The following is a 7,468-nucleotide window of genomic DNA, read 5'->3' on the forward strand; positions in this document are numbered from 1 at the left end:
CATTTGTAGATAATGTCCTCTTTATTCCTATTATAAAGAAAACGTGCGAAAAAGCCAGAAAAATCGAGATTTTTAGTAGATTTGCACACATGGCGTCCAGCTCAGCACCCGCTGAAGGGAGCGCGGTGACGTGTCCCGCTTCCACCAGGAGGATAATTGCCACATCCCCACGATCTCCATGTTGGCCTGCTCCGCGGGCACGGTCTTCACATTTTGCTTCCCGCTTAGAATAATTTGGAGGGCATTCCTGTCAAAGCACAACCTCAAGAACTTCTATAAATAGCAACTTCATTTCGTTTTCGTTTTCATCCAAGCTTAGTTACTACTTAAGCCATATACCATCAGTATCTGTAAAGTGACAACCCCTTCACTTCGAAGAGTTGTCACAGTGTAGATTGAGTCTATAATCGGGTTTGGAGCACTTTGGTGGAAGTTCATCTTACCGCATTTTCATTTCCGCTGTACCAGATCCAAAGACTCCGATTGAAGCAAGTTTTATTTTATTGCTATACTTTATATATTTCTCGCTCTTACCATAGCCTACAAGTTTTATAGGCTCGAATTTATTTATCGCTCTTACCATAGCCTACAAGTTTTATAGGCTCGCATTTATTTCTCGCTCTTACCATAGCCTACAAGTTTTATAGGCTCGCATTTATTTCCATGTCTAGTGATCCGTTGTCGCGCACGGATCAAAAACGAGTGTTTTGTAAAAACTGTAATAACGGTAACGACAACTCGGATATCGTCTCAAGAGGATTCTTAGTTATTACTAACCGACGGTAAATTGAATTAAAGGGGGGGTTTAGGATTGATTTAATAATAATATAGTGAAAAGTGATTAAAATAAGTGATTATGTAAATAAGCTAAAACGACAATTCTACTGATTCGGTTACCGACTTATCATTGGTTCAATAAACTTCAATCCCCTAAGCAGATTCTATTCCCCTACCGATTACAATATCAATTAACAAGCGAAATTGACATTATAAGATTTCATTCCTATTTTCCGAATAAAGCAAACGGATTAAGCACAATCACGAATTAAGCAAACGTGATTCTAACATACACACTTTAATGATTAAGCAACGATAAAGTACGATAAAAGTCAGGGAACATAAATCAATCGCTATAAATCAATAATATTCTATATAACTCGAATTAAGAAAACAAGACATATAGATTAATATCGAAAGGGAAAAGAAATTGGATTAAAGATTAAAAACCTCAAAGTATTGGAAACCGTAACCAGCAGAAATTGCCTTTGGGGATCAGTTCCTCATCATTCGTACAAAGCTTTCAAAATTATTTGGTGAAAAGTAAAAAGTGACAGACAGTACGGCCAAACCTAGGTAAATGGGAGAAACAATAATTCGGGTCATAACCCAACTGGGTCAAACAAACATAACCCAGGCCCAAAACTAACAATCCAAAACTAAATAAAACTAATGCTGCAGCTTCAAACGAAATTCTGGAAAATATGCGCTCCGTATCTGACTTTGACTCCAACACGAAAGTTGTAGCTCTTTCTCTTAGCTTTCCGGCGATTACTAGAACGCCTCAATCGGATTCCCGGAGCTCCACTTATGATCATTTTAGTGCAGACTACTAATGCTGAAAATAAAGTGCGAAAATCAAATTAAACCAAAAATAAACTAAATTAGAAAAACATTATAAAACATAAAAGTAAACAAAGAAAATCAAAGAAATGCTTAAGAACAAACATAGGAGAATGTGCATTAAAATGCACTGATCATCTAGCTAAATTTATAAAGGTTAGAATGTAAGGATCGTTGTCACGACCGTGTTCCAAATTTTATATTAACAGAAATACTATTGGGGATGTATTAACCTTTAATTCAAGTTTGCTGTGTTTAAAAATTTATGGGTAAGATCTAAAGTCGTTCATACTTAAGATTAAACTTGATTAATTTTTAACCAAACAAAAGGGGAAAAAGCGTTAGTTTGGTTAATTAGGAATCTTTGACGTATTTTTAGAAAACGATTTTGAAATTATTTTTGGACGCGTTTATGGGTTTGAAATCTGATTCTTGGCCAAAAGCCAAGAATCTCTTTAAGTTAAATTTTCCAAGTTAAAATCACTTTTCTACTAAGTAATTGATTTCTTAAAAATAGGTTCACTACATTAACGCAATAAACACTGTTCATATGTGACAAATGAATGGGTAGACTTAAAGAGTAAACTCGGTTCTTAGTACGCGAAAGCGACAAGTTCCCGTTAAATTATTCCTTTCTATAAGTATAAAATATTTCCCCATAAGTAATTCTATCCATGTGTAACTAGAACGTTGTTTGATATACGTTAATTACATTTGAACCTGTTGCTTTTATCTGCACTTTTAATATCTATTTATTTCCTTGCACTGCACTCATATCAAGTATTCTCATCCGCCTTAGATAAGCACCTTAGCAATAGAGTTGATAGATTGAAGACTTGGTCTCTATGGTATGATAATCTTATATATTACTTCGATAGGTTATGCACTTGTAGTTTAATTTAGACTCTATATTCGCAACCCATCAAAAATCCAAATGGGAGCATAGCCAAGTACAAAAAACAACGTGTTGCTAAGGGCTTTCATCAGCAAGAAGGATGTGACTTTCATAAAAACTTTTTTCCTGTACTCAAGCCTACCACCTTTTGTGACATCTTAACTTTGGCCATTACACATAAGTGGAATATTCAACAAATTATGTCAATAATGTGTTTCTTATTGGATAAATGCATGAAGAGGTATACATGCAACAACCACCAAGTTTTGATAAAGCCAGTTCTCAACAAAGCTATTTATGGCTTAAAGCATGCCCTCTTTGCTTGGTATGAAAAGCTGCATTAAGCCCTCTTTTAGATTGGTTTTGCCTCGAGACACTGCGATCACTCATTATTTGGATATAATCATAACAACATCATACTATATGCCTTTGTCTATAATGATGATATTTTGATCACTAGATCATCCTCCACACTAATATGTGAGCTTATTAACAACCTAAACCTCAAGTTTACACTCAAACAACTTGGATCTCCTCAATATTTCCTTGGTGTCAAAGTACACAAGCAAGATCATGACTCTTTCTTACTCACTCAAACTAATTACATTCATGTCTTACTCTCCAAAGTCACCATTATTGTAGCCAAAGGAGTACAAAACCCTATGACGAGTACATGCAAATTAAACAAACATGGCTCTAAGGAGTTATTTTATCTATTTCTCTAAGATCCGCAGTTGGGGCACTTCAATACCTCACTCTTACACATCTTGACATTGCCTTTAGGGTAAACAAGGCATGTAACTTTAAGGCAGAACCCTTGATTCACATTGGCCCGTAGTAAAGCACATACTTTGTTGCTTGATGAATGTGAAGCGTTACTGGACTTTTCAACCCTTACCTCAAATCAATCTCCTCCTCTCTTCAAGAATCTCACAATCCTCTTCTCTTCTCTCTTCTACTCTTCTTTCTCTTTTTCTCCAAAATGAAGTTATGAGACTAACCTAACATTCCTTATTATCTTTCTCAAATCAAATGGGCTTAGCCCACTAATTAACCCAATGTTATATTTCTAACACTTAAGCTCAATAACATATTATCTCATTATTCCACTAATTACTCAAATAGTTCAATTAGCATATTAACACACAATTAAATAATTATCATACCAAATAATAATTAAATAAAACAACAATAAATAAAAACACCAAATAACACTAATTAATTAAAATAGCTAATAAAATTGGGATGTTACATTACTGGCTTTTTTAACTTCCATGAAGATAAGAGTCATAATATATAGTTAATGAAATAGTTATGTCTTTATATAGTATTTGCTAGTATTGCGAAGGACCTTCACGAATAAATCATACAATCTCTAGTGCCATTTATAAGAGAAATTTAATTTTATAGGTTATTTGAATAAATAATGTATTTGGACAATATTATGTATTAGATACATTGATTATTCAATGAATCTAAAATGTCAACTTTCTCTTATAAATAGGACCAGAGGGAGTAATATATATTTCATATGTTTTGTAATATTTATGTTGTGGGAATTCAATATTTAAGAACCATATTTGATTGAAGTTCAATTATCATATTTATCTTTCTAGTCAACACTTTAAACAAATATTGATCAAACATGCTAAGCTCCATTTCACAATATTTCAAAGGCACAACAACTTGGTATTTGTAAGGATTAAACTCTATTTCATTGTCTGTCAATAAAAAAAAAAAACTCTATTTCATTGCTCGTTTTCAATGTTACAACACCACTAGAAGAGTTAAAACACTTGATCTTCACCACTTGAATGGCTTTACTACTGTAAGTAGTTTCAATCAATTACTATCTTTGTCCCAAATTATAAGACGTTTTGGACATTTCACACAAATTAAGAAATGCAATTATTACTTTATGAAAAAATGAATGATGTATAACTTTACAAAAATACCCTTCGATAATTACATTTGAAAGCAAAATTAAAAGAGTATGAAGAAGGAAGAGTAATAAATGATACAAGGTATAGTAGGATAAATTATATCAATGTTGCATTGGAGTACTTGTAAAGTAACGTATAATTTAAGATAAATTTTTTCTTCAAAGTGTCTTATAATTTGTGACGGAGGGAGTATATGATTATCGAAACAACTAGTCTAATATCCAATACCTAGACTTGTTCTTCAATTATGATAAGTATTGAAGGCTTTGGTAAGCGGTTTATATGATATTGCAATTTTTAACAAGTTTCCATGAAAAAACACCATCAATAACAACAATTCCAACGTGGTAATGTAGTTGTTGATTTTTGTCCAAAAAGATGATTGTAACAGGTTCTGGTGCTCGAGACTTTGCAAAACAAATATAGACATTTTCACAAACAGGTTGTATGTGACAATTAAGAAGTCAGTGTTAATAGAATTCTTAATTGTCACCTACGACCTATTTATGAAAATGTCACCGGTTTATTAACAAGTCTAGGTATTAATAAAAGGTAAATCCTTCAAAACCCTCCATTCATAATTTTTTTTATTCTTTTCACTCAATTCTTTCTTATTTTCAAAATCTTTCCTTTTCCTTCCAAACTTTTAAAAATCACCTTAGTGAATTATTTCATTTTATTACCAAATATTTTAGAGTACAAAATCTTAAATGTATGGTGTATGGTGTGTGAAACTATGAAAGAAAAAATAAACTAAAATTAAATAAAAATATATTTATTGGGTAAAGACTCATTTTTTCATGTATTGTGTTTGTCTTCTTTTTTATTTGGGAATGAGTTTAAAGGTAGTGCACTGACAGTGTAAACAAATTTTACACATACATCCAATCAAAATCATTACACTTGCCATGTCATGTTAGTTTTTTAAATTAAAATTGTGTTTTAATTGGATACATGGTTGTGATTGGTTAACAGTATAAAAATATTTTACACTGTTTGTACATATTCCTATTTCTCTTTAAAAATTTGGGTATATCAGTAATGATGAGGTTTACATTTCTTGTCCATGCACTTCCAATTCCGGTCGCGCACCCAAAAGTAATTAATCAGTTTTAGACAATCTGCATCTGTTTTACAATCAATTATTTCTGCAATGAAAAATGAGATACAAATGTTAATAAAATAAAATTAAAATTGTGTTCAAAGTAAAAAAGTAAAGAAAAAAGTTTGAAAAAGAATGGAAAATTATATTACCGCTATTGTTTTCTGAAACAAAAAATAAGGAAAGTAATAAAATCATAGAAGTTAAAATTTTGAGAGTTTTAGTCATATTTTCTCTCTTTGCATGTTACAAATAGAATATAATAAGCTCAATTTATAATGTAAAAAACTCATGCCAAGTTAAAAAAGTATTATTTTTTGTGCTTAAAGAGTTGCAAAAACATTTTTTAATTATAATAATTATGTATTATATTTTAAGAAAATTAATATATTGTATTTGTCCCTTTAGCACATTAAAGGGTAATGTACAAAATTTTCTAATCATTAAAATTATTTTTTAATTAAATTTTCAAATGTTGATGATAGATTGATGATTTTTTTTTAAAAGTAATTTTTTAAACAAAGTAATCTATTGATGAAATTGTAAATCACTATTGTTTATATAAATATTTATTGAATGAAAATAAAAACTAAAAAGATAAGGACAAAAAACCTAACCAATCAAATAACTAGAAAAACGATACTTAGACATATTCAATCTATCTCTAAAAAACTTTAATAAACAGAAATAAAAAGTGAATTCTATAAAGTATCATAATCGACAAAAATATAGAATGGCTAATTTTTTTTACACAGTTTTTAAAAGAAAAATAATATATATATATATATATATATATATATATATATATATATATATATATATATATATATATATAGGGAATGTATCAAGTAGGAAGGTTTTTAAATAAGAGATAAGAGGATTCAATGGTAACCATTGAATTAATCAAGAGAGAGAAATAATAGTTATATTAATATTTTCATAAATAATTGAATTTCTCTCTCTTGATTAATCCTATGGTTAACATTGAATCCTCTTATCTCTTATTTTAAAATTGCTCCTACTTGATACATCCCCTATATATATATATATATATATATATATATATATATATATATATATATATATATATATATATATATATATATATATATATATATATATATATATATATATATATATATATATATATATATATATATATACAAAATAAGGTACTATCGGCAAAAGAACAAGGTCAAGAGGAACCTATCATGGAACTAAAAGACAAAGCAAAAATAACAACTGAAAACAAACAGCCACAACAACCCTAACCACTACATAAGGGAGCGCACGTTCTAAAATGAAAAAAATAAGAGCATGCAATAGTAGCCAGAAATCAAGTAAAGCTAGATTTCTCCAATCCAAGGACATTTGCGACAACACTGAAGCTATAAAAATGCAAGAATAACACATTAAAGGAAGGTCGAAGCCTCTAATATCGCTATTAGTCCAGAATCACGAGAGAGTTCTCAAGACAGACCAAGTAGGCATAGGAGTTTGGATTTGGAATTGTTGTAAGTGATTTCATTGTTCCATTACTAAAGATTTGTAATATGATTTAGATGCCTTTCTTTATATTTTTGGTGTGGTAAGTTGGACTTGGTACTAAATTATGCATGATTTGTAAAATATCACTGTCCTTGGTAAAAATTTAATCCTTATTATAGTTGGAATATTAATTGTCATTCAATTTTCTTTCTTACTTGATTTTACACATGTTTGTTTTTTATTCTAGAACTTTACTTGACTATATTTGAAAATTCTTCTTTGCATTCACAAATGTTTTTTGTGAAATAAAAGAATTAATATATTTCAAAAAGAACAAATACAAGCAAAGCGATCGACACGATCCTGCTCCTAAACAGACTAAGAAGAACCAAACATCTACATCATAAGTAAAGCAAGCTT

General features: G+C 30.2%; 1 long non-coding RNA gene across 1 annotated transcript; it reads right to left on the reverse strand.

The window, feature by feature from the left end:
- Positions 1–5,355: 5,355 nt before the first annotated feature.
- LOC131611184 (uncharacterized) lies at positions 5,356–5,833 on the reverse strand. The gene is made up of 2 exons (XR_009286786.1): positions 5,713–5,833; positions 5,356–5,606 (listed from the first exon to the last, which is right to left on the reverse strand). It is a non-coding gene; the product is annotated as an uncharacterized LOC131611184 (long non-coding RNA).
- Positions 5,834–7,468: the final 1,635 nt, after the last annotated feature.

Source organism: Vicia villosa, linkage group LG6, assembly GCF_029867415.1.
Source record: "Vicia villosa cultivar HV-30 ecotype Madison, WI linkage group LG6, Vvil1.0, whole genome shotgun sequence".
Taxonomy (NCBI): Eukaryota; Viridiplantae; Streptophyta; class Magnoliopsida; order Fabales; family Fabaceae; genus Vicia; species Vicia villosa.